The 16,534-nt window shown below is 48.3% G+C and overlaps 1 long non-coding RNA gene across 3 annotated transcripts in view; it reads left to right on the top strand.

Annotated features, from left to right (window-relative positions):
- LOC147020166 (uncharacterized) overlaps positions 1–16,534 on the top strand; it is a 97,604-nt gene that overhangs the window by 720 nt on the left and 80,350 nt on the right. The window contains exons 2-3 of one of the 3 annotated variants that reach the window (XR_015061672.1): positions 14,324–14,450; positions 14,785–15,257. This is a non-coding gene — a long non-coding RNA (uncharacterized LOC147020166). Of the gene's footprint in view, positions 1–14,323; positions 14,451–14,784; positions 15,258–16,534 lie in introns of those variants that run through there. The other 2 variants (XR_015061673.1, XR_015061671.1) reach the window with 2 other exon arrangements.

Here is a 16,534-nt window from a genome sequence, read left to right as displayed (position 1 = left end):
ACAAACTCGGAATATACCTCCTAGAGTGTATGAGGTGCAGTGGGACGCAAGAAGCACGCGCGCCAGCATCAACTCCGCTTTATCGCGCGACCAGAAGTACACTCTCCCACCCCTAGCGGGCGAGGCATGATATACGAAAACCCAATCACGTGACACAGCACACTCCTCCCCTCGTAAAATGGCCCGTCACACGATGAACGGACAATCACAACATGACCATCTGAAACCCATCAACACTCGTAATCCTCCAAGTACCGCGGCCGCACCCTGACCCGCCTCGGACGGGTAGCGCCGCCAGACAGCCCAGGCTCAAATGCCTCCCAGCTCGGCCGAGGTGACACCCTCGCCGGACTTGCACTTTCCGCAACACCAGCCACCCCCGACCGCCCAGCCTGCCCGACGTCCCCGGGTAGGACGGCATCAGGCGAAGACCCCCTTGGCGTCGGCCCAACCAGCCCCGGCAATACAACGTCAGGTACCGGTGGGGGTCCCGCATCGTTCGGCCCGGGGAGGTGTGTGGGGGGGGCGACGCTGAACAGCGATCATGCATTTGGTCCACGTGCCGCTTCCACACATCCCCACCATCAGTCCGCACCATGCAATTCGACGGCCCCAGCACCACAGAGACCACCGCCGGCACCCATTTGGAACCGTGGAAATAATCGCGCACCATCACCCGCTGCCCCACCTCGAAGCTGCGCAGCCGCGTCGGACGCGACATTGCCCCACTCCCCGACCCTCCAGGTCACAGCAAATCCAGTCTGGACCGCAATGCCCGTCCATAGAGACGAATGACAGGCGAATCACCCGTGACAGGATGAACTGCGTTCCTGTAATGGAGCAAAAAGACATCGACCACCGTCTGCACAGGTGCAACATCCCCCCTGCGTAAAGCCCGCTTCAACATCTTGACAAACGACTCAGCTTGGCCATTCGTCTCAGGATGATACGGTGCGGACCTTATATGTCGAACACCATTCTGGCGCATAAACTCATCAAATACACCCGCGAGGAACTGCGGACCATTATCAGAGACCAGGATCTCCGGCAACCCTTTATTAGCAAAGATCGTCCGCAGTTTCTCCACTGTAATGTTTGCTGATGTATGCTGCATTACTACAACCTCCGGCCATTTAGAGAATGCATCGATCACAATCAAAAACATTTTTCCATTAACCGGTCCCGCAAAATCTACATGGACCCTCTGCCAAGCTGGGTCTGGCACAGGTCAGAGACCCGAAGCTCGACGCGGGTTATCAGCATCTGTCTGGCACGTGGCGCAACGCTTAACCAACTGCTCAATGTCTTTGTCCAACCCCGGCCACCACAACAGGCTACGAGCAAGACTCTTGGTCTTCACGATGCCAAGGTGACTGACATGCAGTTCTTCCAAACACCGCTGCCTGAACCTCGGTGGAATCACCGTCCTCATTCCCCACATTACGCACCGTTGGACCAACGACAGCTCCGATGCGCATGACGTGAAAGGTTGAAATGCCGGTGTCGAAGGCAGATCGCTCCAATTCCCCGTGGAAATCGCCTGGACGACACGGGCAAGCACCGGATCACGAGCCGATTCCACCGCGACCTGCCTGGCTGTGACCGACCCGCTTTGGACCTGGCCCAGCGCGAACACATCGACCCGGTCGGCCAACTCAGACGCAGCTGGACCCTCCGCACACGGCAAGCGTGAGAGCCCGTCGCAATTAGCATGCTTCTCGGTGCTTCGGAACTGAATATCATAATCGTAAGCACCCAGAACCAGACACCACCGCTGTATTCGCGCGGCTGCTACCACCGGAACCCCGCGCTCGGGTCTCAGGATGAATTGAAGCGGTTTGTGATCCGTCTGCAAAGTGAAATGCCGCCCCAGCAGGTATTGATGAAACCTCCGCACACCCCAGACGAGGCTGAGAGCCTCACGCTCAATCTGGGCATATCCGCGTTCTGCTGTGGACAGGGTCCGGGATGCAAAACAAACAGGCCACTCGGAACCATCGTCCATCCTGTGGGAGAGCACTGCCCCGATGCCATATGCAGAGCTGTCGCATGCCAATAGGAGCGGACGCGCAGGCTCGTAGTGCACGAGGACCGTATCCTCTGTGAGCAGCCGCTTGATGCGGTCGAACGACGCCTGGTGTGCAGGCCCCCAAGCCCAGCGCTCGTCCTTCCTGAGCAACCGCGTCAACAGCGCAAGTTGTGAGCTGAGCCCGCGCACGAACCTTTGGTAATACTGGGCCATACCAATGAACGAGCGCAGCTGCGTCTTGTCGCGAGGCGGTGGCATGTGCTGAATCGCCTCCACCTTTCGAGGACCTTTCAACAACCCCTCCGGCGTGATGATGTGCCCGAGGTATTCCAAGCGCTGCTTGAAGAATGCGCACTTGCCCCTGTTCAAGCGCAGGCCGCACGCTTCTAGCTTTGTCAGCACTTGGGCAATGTTCGCAAGATGCTCGTCCGCAGTTTTCCCCGCAATGAGCACATCGTCCAGGTAGGTCTGAGCGGGCAGGCCAATGCAAACCTGATCCATGGCTTTCTGCCACAAAGCTGGGGCCGAAGCAATCCCAAAACAGAGTCGGGTATATCGATAGAGTCCTTGACACGTGTTGATTGTCAAAAGCTCGCTACTCCCGGGATCCATCGGCAGGTGAAAATATGCATCACGCAGGTCTAGCTTCGTGAAGTATTGACTCCCCGCCAATCGCGCATATATTTCATCGATTGATGGCAATGGATATTGCTCCACGCTGAGCCCCGGGTTAACCGTGGATTTGAAGTCCCCGCACAATCGGACGTCTCCATTCCGTTTCAGCACCGTGACAACTGGGGTGGCCCAATCCGAGCACGACACCCGTTCGATCACTCCACAGGCCTCCAGCCTATCCAGTTCACCCTTGACCTTGTCCCGCAGGGCATACGGCACCGGACGCGGTTTACAAAACCGAGGAACCACCCCCTCCTTCAAGAAGAGTTTTGCCTCCATGCCCTTGAGTTTCCCAAGGTCGTCGCTAAACAACCCTTGATGTCTTTGAAGAATCTCCTCCAACTGATCCTCCCACTGGCTCGGCACAGGTTGCACAAGGTGAACTGCGGCCCAGTCTAGCCTGATGTGGGCCATCCAATCTCGGCCGAGGAGAGACGGTCCCCTCCCCCGCACGACGTACACCCGAAGCGTGGCGACCTGGCCTTGATACCGCACAGACACGTCTGCCATCCCGACTGGCGTTATCTTCTCGCAGGTGTACGTGAACAGCGTGAGGTTGGACCTGATAAGCTTCAGGCCGTTGAGTCTACGCACGGTCTGTTCACCTATGACCGACACAGCCGCTCTCGTATCGACCTGGAACGTGATCGGCGTTTTGTTCACTTCGACTTCCACCGTCATCGGGCGCGCCGTCGCCGGGCCAATTGAAAACAGGTCCATCAACGGCCGCTGGTTCCGTCCCGAGTCGCCTCGCACATCGCCGTCCATGACAGTTAAAACACCTCACCGGGTAAGGTGCATGCCTCCGGTAGTCCAAATTATACCCCCCTCATTCCAAATTGGGGTATCTGGTGATCACCCACCACGCGTCCGCCCATGGGCCGCTTGCCATAGCCCAGACCCCGCTAACCGGCGGTCGACCATGTCCCGGACTGTTCCCTCCAGCTCCACTCGGGAGCCAAGACCAACCCCGGCTCCCGGTGCACGGTTGTCCACGGGGCCCACCTGCCGGACCGTCAACGCATGTTGCTCGGCTCCTCGAGCCGGCGGCATTGCTGCCTCCCAACGGGCGGCAGCGTTGGCCGCCTTCTGGAGGTTCTCCGGGCGAAATGTGGTCAGCAGAGCCCCAGTGTCAGTGCCCGCAAGAGCCTGGATAAAATAGTCTAGGGCAAGGTCTTCCTGGTACAGCTGCGCCATGTTCGCATGTGCGATCCCCACCGCGCTGTGAATATTGGATGCCAAATCCCCCATCCTTTCATGGGGCTGTCGTTTGCGCCCACAAAGCTGACTTTTAACAAGTTCGCTGTGCTGTTCCACTCCAAATCTGTTATTTAGGGCCGAACGGAGGCCTGCCAACGTTATCCCTCTTGGGGGCATCGTGGTCAGGACCTTGGCCGCAGTGCCGCCACAAGGTGGAACCCACTCTCATCCATGCCCCAGCCATTACTCCTGGCCACGTGGTCAAATTGGCCCATACACACCCTCAGGTCATTCTTCCCATCGTACGGAGGGTCCGAACCCCGCTCACCAGTTCTGGAGGGACAAATGGAGGGACGGATCCCCTACCAGCGGTGCGGTGCCCTACCCCCGTGGAGCCCGAGCCATTTGCCCGGGGAATTTGTCACCCCCGTCTGAGTCGGTGCATGCCCCACACCGTCCTGCGTACTCCCCCATGTCATCCCGCTCGCATTCCACATACACTCGGGAACAATCATACTGGGGGCCTGTATCAGGTCAAGAGACCCCAAAATCTCTGCCCCCCCCCAGACTCGGCATGCACGCCCCTGCATCATGCAACCCTCTTACCTCATTCAGTGACACCGGACTCACCTCGTTATGATCCGCTTCGAGGGAGCATATTTTCTCCCTCTGTTCCTTAAGGAGGCCATTCTGCCTCTTACATCGGGTCTCAATACATTCCACCAATTCTGTTTTTATATCCCTTACCTTCCCCTCCATTCGTGCCTGCTCGTCTTTTACCTTTTCTCGTTCGTCCCTTACCTGCCCTATTTTCCCTTGTGTCTCTACTAATTCCCCTTTGCCAATTTAAACCCTTCTTTTGTCTCGTCTATGTGTTTTTCTAAACGTTCTGCCAGTTCCCGCGTCTCCGTCTCTACTCTTTGTCCCAATTCTCTAACTATTTCCGTCATCTCCTCGTGTCTCGCCCTGCACCCCTCTTTTACGGCCTCTAATTCATCCCTCGTTGGTTCGGTGTCTCCGCTACGTGGTGTCGCCATCTTGCAATCCACCGTCCGCATTTCGCCACGCGCAATCGCCCTTATTGCCTCTTGCCCTGCCTGGAGGTTCAACCCCATGCACTGCATTTCACAACTCAGTGTTTGCATATTTGCATCCATGGTTTGCGTGCTCGCCTTCATTTCTCCCATCAATGCCTCAAACATCTCTCTCACGTCAAATGACCTTGTGGCAGTCGATTCACTAGGGACCGGGAGGGAATTTTGCTGGAGGGGGCGCTCATGCGCCACCCCTCCCGCCGCTCCCAAAACCACTTCTGGGTTCGTCTGTGGGGAAAGTTCTTGCATGGGGTTGGCCTCCTGGATCATGGGTTCGTCTACCACTACACTATTACCACTACCCACCTGCCTCAGCTCGTCTTCGCTAGACATGTCGCATGTTGGGAATACATTTTAAAATGCTCGTAATTTAGGTAAAACGGGGGGAGGGGTTCGCTCCCTACACCCCTGATCCGAATCCGTGAATTTCGTGGAGATGGAGGGGTACGAGTCCCGCTCCTGAACACCTATTGTTGCCCCGGATTCGAACTTGCAAAGTTACAGAGGTGGATGGGTTCACACCCCACTCCTGACTACCAATTGTTGCAGGGCCAGGTATCGGCTGTGAGCACGACCACCAGATGGAGCTGCAGGGTCGACTCCGCCGATCACCCGGAATGTATAGGTCGTCACCCTGGATAACTCCGGAGCCGATGGGTCCCTTATCGGACCGAAGTTCGCCAATATTTCGACGGCGTGAGGTAGGGTCCACTTGTCTAACTCCAATTTACCGAAGTACTCACGCCGTCCAACTACCGGGGAAATTCACCCTCGACGATGCTCGTACGGAGCGAGTCGCAAGCGTACTCGAACCGTGTGCGACCCGAGCAGATGGTCACCGAGCTTTCGTTGGTCCAAATGTCCCTTTTACAGCGCCAACAGCCTGGCTAATTCCCAACACGCAGCATGTCAAACCAATAAAAGAAACACAAAAACGAACTGATACATTTAACACATGGGTTTATTTATAATAGGTGGGGAAGGAGGGGAGCACGTAAGAAGCAGAGTTATCACGACTAATAGAAATGAAAAGCAAATAATGTACAAGGCTCTTAACAGTTTTACTTTCGATGGGCCCACACACACACACACACACACACACACACACACACACACACACACACACACACACACACACACACACACACACACAAACACACACACACACACGGACCCCAATGGTCTTTATTGAAGTCTTCCAGCTCGAGGAAAGGGAGCCGGAGACCAGAGCCCGCACTTGGACCTGTCCACCTCGTGTGGTCTTCGACGATCCGGCTCGACGGGACCCGAACCCGCAACATGATGCCACTCCAAGCACCAGGGACGGAGGAAAAGCGTCAGACGCCAGGTGAACGAGACGAGAGACGACCCGAGCACTGCCAAGCCAACCAGACCATACGAGTCGATCTCCGGCACCTTGAACCCGATCACTGCCAAGCCGACCAGACCATACGAGTCGATCTCCGGCACCTCAAACCCAATCACTGCCAAGCCTACCAGACCAGACGAGTCGATCTCCGGCACCTCAAACCTGATCACTGCCAAGCCAACCCTGACGTTGATGCCTACACTGACTCTGACTCTGCCGTTCACCCTGATGTTCACACTGACTCGACTCTGACTGACTATTCCAAGGCCCTGGCGTTTCATATATAGCATTTCTCCTGCGGGATGGGGTGTCATGGGGAGGATCACCGTCGGAGACGTCTCGCCTCCCATTGGTCGAGGGTTCGTGAGAAAGTCGATGTCTGAGGCGTCTCGCCTCTCATTGGTCGCGGGGAACATTCCATCTCTCTGGGGCAGAGTCGGAGCTCTGGTGGCCGAGGAAACCCCTGCCCATGGACATGGTCGAACGCAGGAAGACAATGGCGTCGGTGTGAGGAAGCGAGGTGAAGGCGTGTTGTTGTTATAAGGGGTGTAAAAATCCTAGCTATTAAAATAACGCACAGCGCATGTACATTTAATTCCCATTAGACAAGGGCAAGGAAGCTATCTATAAAACACATACTTACCGATATAACTGTTCTATAGGGACTACTGAATGTTGATTGCAGTAAGTTTCCAAATTCGCAACAGGTGTACCTTGAATGTATCTCTACTTGTTTTAGTTCTGTTCAATCATAAAATCATATCAATTCACCTGGTCTGCTGGCTTTGTCAGAAAATAGATTGGATGATGACATCTCTTCCTACTCTTTTGTAATTCCTGATTACATATTTTTTTTCGATTTGATCATCCTCCATCTCATGGTCTTGGTATTTATGTCAAAGACTCGTTGCCTGCAGCTCGTGAAAATTCCTTCAAATGTAGCACCCATGAGTTTATGTGTTTTCGTCTTGCCCTCTTCCATTCTACAACATATCTGCATTTTTTTTTTTTTTTTTTGTTCACCTTCATCACACTCCTGTGCAGTGCTTGATGCCATCTCAGTCAGCATTGACATCCAAAGAATGACAAGGGCTATTTTATTGCATCCTTCAGCTCAGATCATAGTATTTGGTGACTTCAACGTTCACCACAAGGAATGGCTGATATATTCTTGTAATACTGACCCTCCTGGCATTGAAACATAATTTTTCTGTTTCTCAAAATCTCACCCAAGTTGTAGCATGTCCTACCCATATCCCTGATCATGATTCTGATGGAAGGTACTTACTTGATCTCTTCATGTGTTCCAAACCAGATGAAAGCGTTACCAAGGTTTTACCTCCAATTGCTAACTCAGTTCACTCAACTGTTTCTATACATCTCTTGCATCTTCACCCAAGCTAAATTTCATCCTTTTCACCATACTGTTTTTCAGTTTGGGAAGGCTGATTGGAATGGATTTCATTCTTTTCTGACTGATGTTTCAAGGGCATCTCCTTTGTGACTGCATCCAGATTTGGCTGCTGAGGAAATATCCCAATGGATTCACATTGGCATTGATAATTATATTCCTTCATATACCTATCAGATAAAGGCTCATTCTCAACCCTGGTTCACTCCTGCTTATGTGGTAGCAGTTGGTCATCACAACCATTTTTGTTATCAGTATCATTTGCTGGGGACCTTTGATTCAAAGTGCCCGTTTCATGAAGCTTGTAATCACTGTAAGAGAGTTTGGCATGATGCCAAGCAGCAATATGCAGACTCTGTTGCTGGCTTTATTACAACTCAGCATCTTGGCGATAGAGACTTTTGGCAGATTGCCGACAGTGGTCTTAACCACAACGAGTCCTCGATACCTCCTCTCTTTCAGGGTTCTGAGGTTCTTCCCTCCCCTTTAGATGGAGCCAATCTTTTTGCAGAGCAATTTGCCTCGAATTCCTTACTTAAGAATGATGGACATTCCATTCCTGTTTTTCCACCTTGCACAGATCAGGTTATTTCTGTCATCAATGTTGCCAGAATTATTCATTGTTTGGATGCCCCAGAAGCTACTGGTCCTGATGGGATTCATATAGTTGTATTGCAAAGGTGTTCCTCTGAACTTGCACCAATTCTTGCCAAACTATATAATACGTGCTTGGCCGATTCAGTGTTTCCCTCATCATGGAAAGTCACTTCTGTTGTCCCTGCTTTTAAGGGAGTCGGTGAGCATTCTCTGACGACTAATTACCATCCCAGGTCGGGGAGGGTATTACAAGTCTCCACAATTTACAGTACAGTATTCCTGTCCCCACGTTTTCCAGTGTAGTGAGGTGGTTTGAATTATAAGCAGTCGGTGTGTTTTTGCTTCATGTACATAACCCGGGTTTTGTTTGTGTGTTTACAGAGCTGTCACTTGCCTATACACCACTCAAATAAAAGTATGCATCAGAAGAACGTGTTGTGTGCTTGGAACAAGATCGCCCATAGGGCAGGTACTTTGCAAGTAGCATTAAATTAATGGAACACTTTGACTGGCCCTCCATGAATGTTTTGTCAACAGAACCATGTGCACTCTCTCCAAGAAGATCTCTTCCTTGAACACTTGCTCGAATTATGAACCGAGAGCACAGACTTCTCCATGCCAATTTCTGGACACTGCAATCTCCCTCAATACTTGTTCAGTCAGAGGGCAGTCTCACATATTTTTGTTTATTTCAGTACCATGGACAGTCATATACTCACACAGCAAGTCTAGTAGGTTTTGGCCCAAAATTGCCTAACCTAGACAAAATTGCAACAGAAACAAGGTTTCCTCTAAACAAGCCCCAAACACCTGCCGAACAAATTAAAAATATAGATAAATGTTCACAGGGCAAAATAGTTAATTTGTAATAAATCCAAGATGGCCATTTAGTACTAATTTTGTGCAATATATTGTTGCGGATTTGCAAGTTTACTGCACTCAACATACAGGTCCTATAGATCAGTTATATCATTGGTAAGTACATGTTGCCAGTTAGGGTCCCGACCCTAGTCTAATGGGTAATTAAATGTTCCTGCACTGTGGAGTTATTTTAATAGCAAGGTTTTCTTTTCGTTTATTTTTACACCACCATCAACACCAGCGTCATCTTCTCCTCGCTCTGCTCGACGCCATTGTCTATGTGTCCGATCACGTATGGGGGCGGAGATTTCCATCACCTCAGATCGAGACTCCGCCCAGAAGGGCAGGGGCATGCTCCTTGTCCAACCAGGAACCTCATCACCTCAGATCGAGACTCCGCCCAGAAGGGCAGGGGCGTGCTCCTTGCCCAACCAGGAAGCTCAGCACCTCAGGCTGGCTCTGCCTTAGCCAGATAGAGTGTTCGGCCCCGGCCAATAGGGAGGCCACGATGTGTCGTCCGAGAACGGACCGTCCAATGAGGAGGTGAGTGGCGACAAAAGGAGGTCTCTCGCGCCTGAGCACAAAAAGGAGGGGTGGGGGTTCTGGCAAGAAGTGAACATCTGTGCACAAGGTGGTAGAGTGCAAAAGTGTCTGCGCACGGAGTGGCCGGGGCAACAGAGGGTCTTCTCCTGCCAGCTTTCGCCCTGCCGACTTTGTTCGCCTGGAGCCCGGTCGTGAGGGCGTCTGGATCGTCTGGATCGTGCTGGGGGTCCAGTTCTGCCCTGAAGACCTGGTCCTTGACGACCGCACGAGGCGGAAAGGTCAAACAGACTCTCACCTCCAGCTCAACTGTCCTCCGGGCTGGAGGTCCGAATAAAGACCATTTTGGTCCGATTCTTTGGGTGTGTGCGCATGTGTGTTTGTGGCGCCAGTCAGTTAAGTAGGAAATTGTATAAGTGCCGTGCTGTGTATACGTGCATTTATTTTAATCGATTTAACTCTGCTCTTGCGTTCTTCCCTCGTTCTCCAATTATTAGTGTAAATAAACATCCCCATTTGTGAAATGTATCCGCTCGTTCGTGTCCTTTCCTCCATTAGCTTAGCGTGCTGCGTGTTGGAAAATTAGCCAGGCTGTTGCCGCTGTAACGGGATATTTGGACCAGCGGATCTCGGCGATAAACCGCTCGGGTCGCATGCGGTTCGAGTACGCGAAGCGGCTCATTCCGTACGGGTGCCGTTGAGGGCGTGGAGACTCGGTAAATCGCCACGTGGTCTCTAGGTATTTTGAAAATTGGCGAATAACTCTGTACCACATGGCAGAAATAGTGACGCTTTACGGTCCGATAAGGGACCCGTACTTTTCCGGAGTTTTCCGAAAAGGTATGATCTAAATTCCGGGCAATCGATGGAGTCGACTCTGCAGCTCCATCTAGCAGTCATGCACGCAGCCAATACCCGGCCCCGCGACAATATCTCATTGAACATTAGATTCAGGGGGTATAAATAAATTCTGAGGATGATGGACAACCAAAAAATCCGAAATGGCCACCATATTCGATGATGGCCATCGATTGCACTGTTAATATCTCTTACACAGAAATATACATTGGTATTAGATTTGAGTGATGTAGTTGTCTATTTGTATGATTCCAAGCATTATTTTCTCCATTTCAGATCATGGATGTGTGTATGATTTTAAGGAGTCACTGAGTAAAGCATAAGTAATTGTGGTTCTTCATCAGAAGGGGAGCAGTGGTATAAATACAGCCAGTGAAATGTGTGGAGAAAGTGTCCACATGTCTGCTGGGCAGACTGTCCATCAAATGAATGGGGCAGACTGGGCAGACTGTCCAGCATGTGAACAAAAATGTCATCAGTTGTGATTTCAAGAAGAAAACCAAAGAGGAGGTAACAAGCAGTTGCAGCCTTTGTTCACAAGAATCTAGTTTTAGATTTAGTGAACACTATTTATTATGCAGTCAGCTTGAAAATTGCTCAGTCAAAAAAGGAGCAATGGAGTTTTTCCACTCAGAACACAAGATTTCCAGGCAACAGTTCAGCGTGCTTGCATAGAGTGAGATGACGGTTGAGCACAGAAAGTTTGTGGAAAGATTGAGTTTGCTCAGGATTTACATGCAGCGGATGCTGTTTACCACTTGTTCTGCCGTATCAATTTCAGAACAGGGAAACAACTACCAGCAGCATATCAGTCCATTTCCCAAAGTAAGAAGCAATACATGGTTGACCTGTTGACACTTTAAAAAAATATGCCTAAAGAAAAACGACAATTATATATAATAGAAATATTTAAAAGAAAACGATTATGAACAGATAACTTTCAGTGATCTTGTGCAGAAAATGGGAGACTTATTCGACCAAGATACTGATACATTGCTAAGCATATGAAAAGAAAGCTTACAGAGCACATTGGCGACAATATCGTTATCACCAGCATCAATGGAAAGGCCGATGTGGTGACATTCATAAGCACAGCTTCGAATATTCTGAACAGCTTTTATGCATATGCTAAACTGACACACTGAAGCAGAGAAAATGGGAATTGTTAAAACTGCTGCTGATCTCATGAAGAACTAGAAGGACACTCGGTAGTGCGCCTACCTCCGTCATGCAATGCCTGATCCACGAGAACATATCGGGCCCAATACATTTTTGAAATATCATGCTGTACAGTACTTTATAGTTTTTGGTGCTATCTCTCAATGGTGAAGAATCACTGAAAATTAAATAATTCTCGTATCCAGATCCGGATTCGGACTTTCACCAAAATCGAATCAATTCGTTATTGGCACACACCCAAACTGTCCACCATGTTTCGTCCGAATCCGTCCACAACTTTTTGAGATATTTTGCAACATATTGGTTTAGCAGGATCTCTCAATGGTGAAGAATCACTTTCTAAAATTCGAGTAGTCAGATCCCGATCCAGATCTTCACCAAAATCTAATCAGTTCGTCCTTGTCACACACCTAATCTGTCCACATAATTTCATCCGGATCCCTTTACAACTTTTTGAGATATCCTGTACACAAACAAACAGACAGAAATGGGTGAAAACATAACCTCCTTCACCTTCGGTGGTGGAGGTAATGATATCAAATGCAGACAGACGTCTAATCCCATACATGACTATATATCTTCTTTGGAAAAGAACAGTACATTTGCACCAGAGACCCTGCGCTAACTTCTGAGGACAATATTCGGTGATAAAAAAAAAAAGCAGAACAAAAATTGCATCAATGGCCAGACCATTGTTCAAGCTGTTCACCCAAGAGTGCTGATAGTGCCACTCCTGATTGGCCTAGTTATTGAGATGCACCATCACTTTGGGTCGTAGTTCCTCACTGACTCTCAAAACAGCCATGGTTTTTGTTGTTCTTATTACAAAGTGAAGAAATTTGAAATGTCTGCAGCAAGATCATAAGATATCAACATCCCTGGTATCACCCCAGATCACTTTGTCCAGTTTGTTGCAGACAATGCCGACCACAATATCAAGCCACTGGATAGACAGAATACATTCCATGGAATGGGGGTAATCACAGCTGTGATACCTGGAACCAAACAAGTGACGCCTTTGCCGAGGTTTTCTGCCAAAGCTGCAGATGTGGTTGATGTAAGAAAGAATAGCATACACTTCTAGAAGGGAACTTGTAGTGCACATTTGGTCCATAAGGAACTGCAGAACCCCCATGACAATGACCCTTCCTGGAAGCTCGACCTTGTGTTTAAGGCCATCTGGCCCATCCAGTCTCCTCAGCCGGGGTGGTCAGAAATGATACAAGCTGTTAATCAGGGCTCATCTTCTCTACTAGTGAGAAAGCTCTCTCTTTCTATGTATGGAGGCAATTCTGGTGAGCGCTTGGAAGAATTGCATTAGACGTTTTTCTGAGAAAGTGGTCAAAAGCATCATTAGTGTACAATCGCATGTTCTTCCTCTGACATCAGCAGCTGCCTCCTGTCACAGTGCCGATGTGTATTATCAAGTCCAGCAGTGGATGCGAAAAATCTGACAACTTGGATCCAGAAGAATGGGGATGAGTTCAAGTAGGGGATCGTCTTGAGCCACGAATGACCGACTTACCAGGAACTCCAGAGGTTATTTTGAGTCATCAGATGTAATTGTAAAACAGACTGCGATATGTGAAGGCGCACATGCAAGAGGCATAGACTGGAATGCCCAGCTGCATCTAGGGAGTGCAAGGGTGTCAGTTGCACCAAGTCATCCTTGCTTTCTGTGGACAATATAGACCAGGAACGAGAGGTGGAATGAAAGTGAGAGTGTTTTTAATGACGACAACTGGAGTCATGTTTATGCATTACTACAACTGTGCTATGCTATATGTTCTCAAAAAAAGCAGGAATAAGGGCCGTAGTATCGAGCATGGTCAAGCCAATGCCGACCACAATATCACTGGGATAGAATGGTACCACACTGGGATGGTAGCTTTCAAATTTGACTCATACGTGCTTTCCTGTATTGATGATCAATTATTTGAGGAATAATTGGTGGCCATCTTAAAAATGGGTGCCATATTGGATTTCCAGTTGGCCAAATCCTTTGTACAATAAATTAATAGTAACAGATGTGTGATAATTTTATCTCATATTGTGAGCATGGTGTTGGCTTAATGGATAAGGTGGCTGGCTTAAGTTATTAAAGTCTTGCGTTCAAGCCACTGTGGTGCTGTTACATTACACCAGGTGGGTTGACTCAGCCTGTCATCCCTCTGAGGTTGTCAAAACGAGTACCAGCTTGCTGGACATGGGGAACTGCATCAGTGGCACAGCCACACTCCCAGCAATGATGCAACCAACAGGCTGCACATGCAATAATAATAATGTAATGTCATATTGACATGAGTTGACTGGTTGTCCCTTAAATGTTGTACATACAGAGGCATTTTAACACAAAATATTGCTTTGAGTGGCCAGTTTGGAATCATGCAAATTAACTATGTTGCCCTGCCTACATTTATCTATATTTTTTATGTTTTTTTCGGGAATGTTTGGGGAGTGAGTTATAACAAACTATAATGGTGTTGCAATTGTCTTGGGTTAAACCACAGATTGACTGGACAACAAGGCCTTGTCTATAGGATTTATCTTCTGTGGAAGGCCGTCTGGCCCATCCGGTCTCAGCCTGGGTGGTCAGGAATGATACAAGCTGTTAATCAGGGCTCATCTTCTCTACTGGTGAGAAAGCTCTCTCTTTGTATGTATGGAGGCAATTCTGGTGAGCGCTTTTTTGAGATATTTTGTGGACATAAAACCTAACATAAAACAGGATGTCTACAGGTATATTGGCTCCCCACTGAATCAACGAGCACTTTTTATTCACTTTGAAGTCCCATCTCTCATAACTTTTCAATCCTTTCCCTCTGTTTTCCCCTTTTGTTTTACTCGTACTTTGTCCATCTTACCTCTCCTCCTTTTCCTCTTTTCTCTCTTGTTCGCTTTTCTATCTTTCATCTTGATCTTAATTTTTAAAAAATCCATGATTTTTATTTTAATTTTTTTTAATTTGTAGCACTTTTTAATGTTTATGTAGTTTATTTATTCAACGGTCCTTTGCCTTCTTGATTTTTTTTTCTCTATTAATATCACTTTTCTCCCAGTCACCTTGGCCTTTAACCCCTGAACCCTGACCATCCCTGTAAAATTCAGTCATTCTCACCCCCATGTGCTCTCTGACCCCTGACCTCGCTCTGACACGTGCACCCCTTTCTCTCTTCACTCTCTTTTCTTTCTACGTCACAACTGTCAGCTTCTCCTTACTTCCCACAGCAGTTACGAAACCTCAATCAACATTCTTTTGATTCCATCCATTGTTCTCCCTGTCAGCCGATACAGATTGATGCCAGCTTCCACGTGCAAAACTAGTTATTTGAGTGCACAGAAAGACCGATTGCTCTCTGGCATTGAATGTTGTTCGTATGTGGCCCAAAATGACTGTTCTGTTTACTGTTATGTTTCAGAATAAATGGTGTTTCAGCTTCCAGATTTATGTTTTCAGCTTCCAGATTTATTTTTAACCACCCTCCATCGCTGTGGGCTGTTATAATAGCAACACATTGACTGCACGAGTGGTAGGAAACAAATTGTGCTTATGCAACATTGCTTCTGAGAATCTGACAAGCTTTCAGGTCAAAAATGAGTTTGTTTCTTTCTTTTGTTTGATAATTAATTGAGGCATTGCTGGCAACAATGACTATTTGGACAAAATGATACAATGATTATCGTTATTTTGTTTGGTTACTAAAATACGAAATGTTATATTGACCGAGATATATGATGGATGATGCTTTTCACGCTGTTATGCGTACAAGGCTGCCAAGGCACTTTCATCAGGTAGGGGCACAATCCTAGACGAGTCGCTACTCCAACATAGCATTCTCGACTAGCTCGTTCCCACAAGCTTGTACTCATTTTACCGAGCTCGAATGGATGACAGGTTCAGTCAACACGCCTGGTGTTATTTTGGCATGGTTGGGGCTTGAAGTCAGGATGTTAAGATCCAAAGCCAACCACCTCAACTGTTAATCTGTCATAATCTATATATTCAGACGATTTATTTCTGCAAAACATCTGTGCCCTTTTCAAACCTCAATTGCTTGATGTCGTGTGATATTGATTGGTGCTGTGTGGTAGTAAATGCCACTTTCAACACATTCATGGGTTTATTTATGTCTGACAACATCATATTCTTTCTATTGTTTTAAATATCTCATCATGCTTATAAGCATCTTTATCTCTTGTCATGCACAGCGGGGTTAAAATCAGTATAACATGGTTCACTTTAAGGTGCACAATGAGGATTCTTTCCAGTTAAACACAGTTGGTCATGTCTTTCTTTTTCTTTTTTTCTTTTTCTTTTTTTTTTAAACAGAGATTGAGGCCCATTGAAGAGCTGAATGACAAAGGGGGTGACATTGACAGAACAATGGATCAAAAGGAGTTAGCATACAAGGTAAAATAGAGAAATGGGGAAGGAACAAACACTGAGGCAGCATAAATTGGGACATGCATGCAGGAGAATGGATCCAAGTAGGCTGAGTAAATAATGAATGTGTAAGTAGACAGGAAAAGCTGCAATCAAGGTAAATGCAAAAAGGGCAGGTGACGAGGAGAGCAGAATCATTGGAAATATAAACTATGAATAGGGGATAAGAGGAGATGGTGTTTGCTCACCATTTTCATGGTGTGGAGATAAGGGCTTGATTGAATAGACTTCGGAAGGTGATCTCACAGTCGAGAAAAGAGGGAGGCAAAAGATTAGA

This window comes from Eptatretus burgeri, chromosome 9 (genome assembly GCF_056783735.1).
Source record: "Eptatretus burgeri isolate ZD-2024b chromosome 9, Ebu_testis_v1, whole genome shotgun sequence".
Taxonomy (NCBI): domain Eukaryota; kingdom Metazoa; phylum Chordata; class Myxini; order Myxiniformes; family Myxinidae; genus Eptatretus; species Eptatretus burgeri.
The sequence above is the reverse complement of the archived record's forward strand: the minus strand, read 5'-3'. Positions and strand labels throughout refer to the sequence as shown.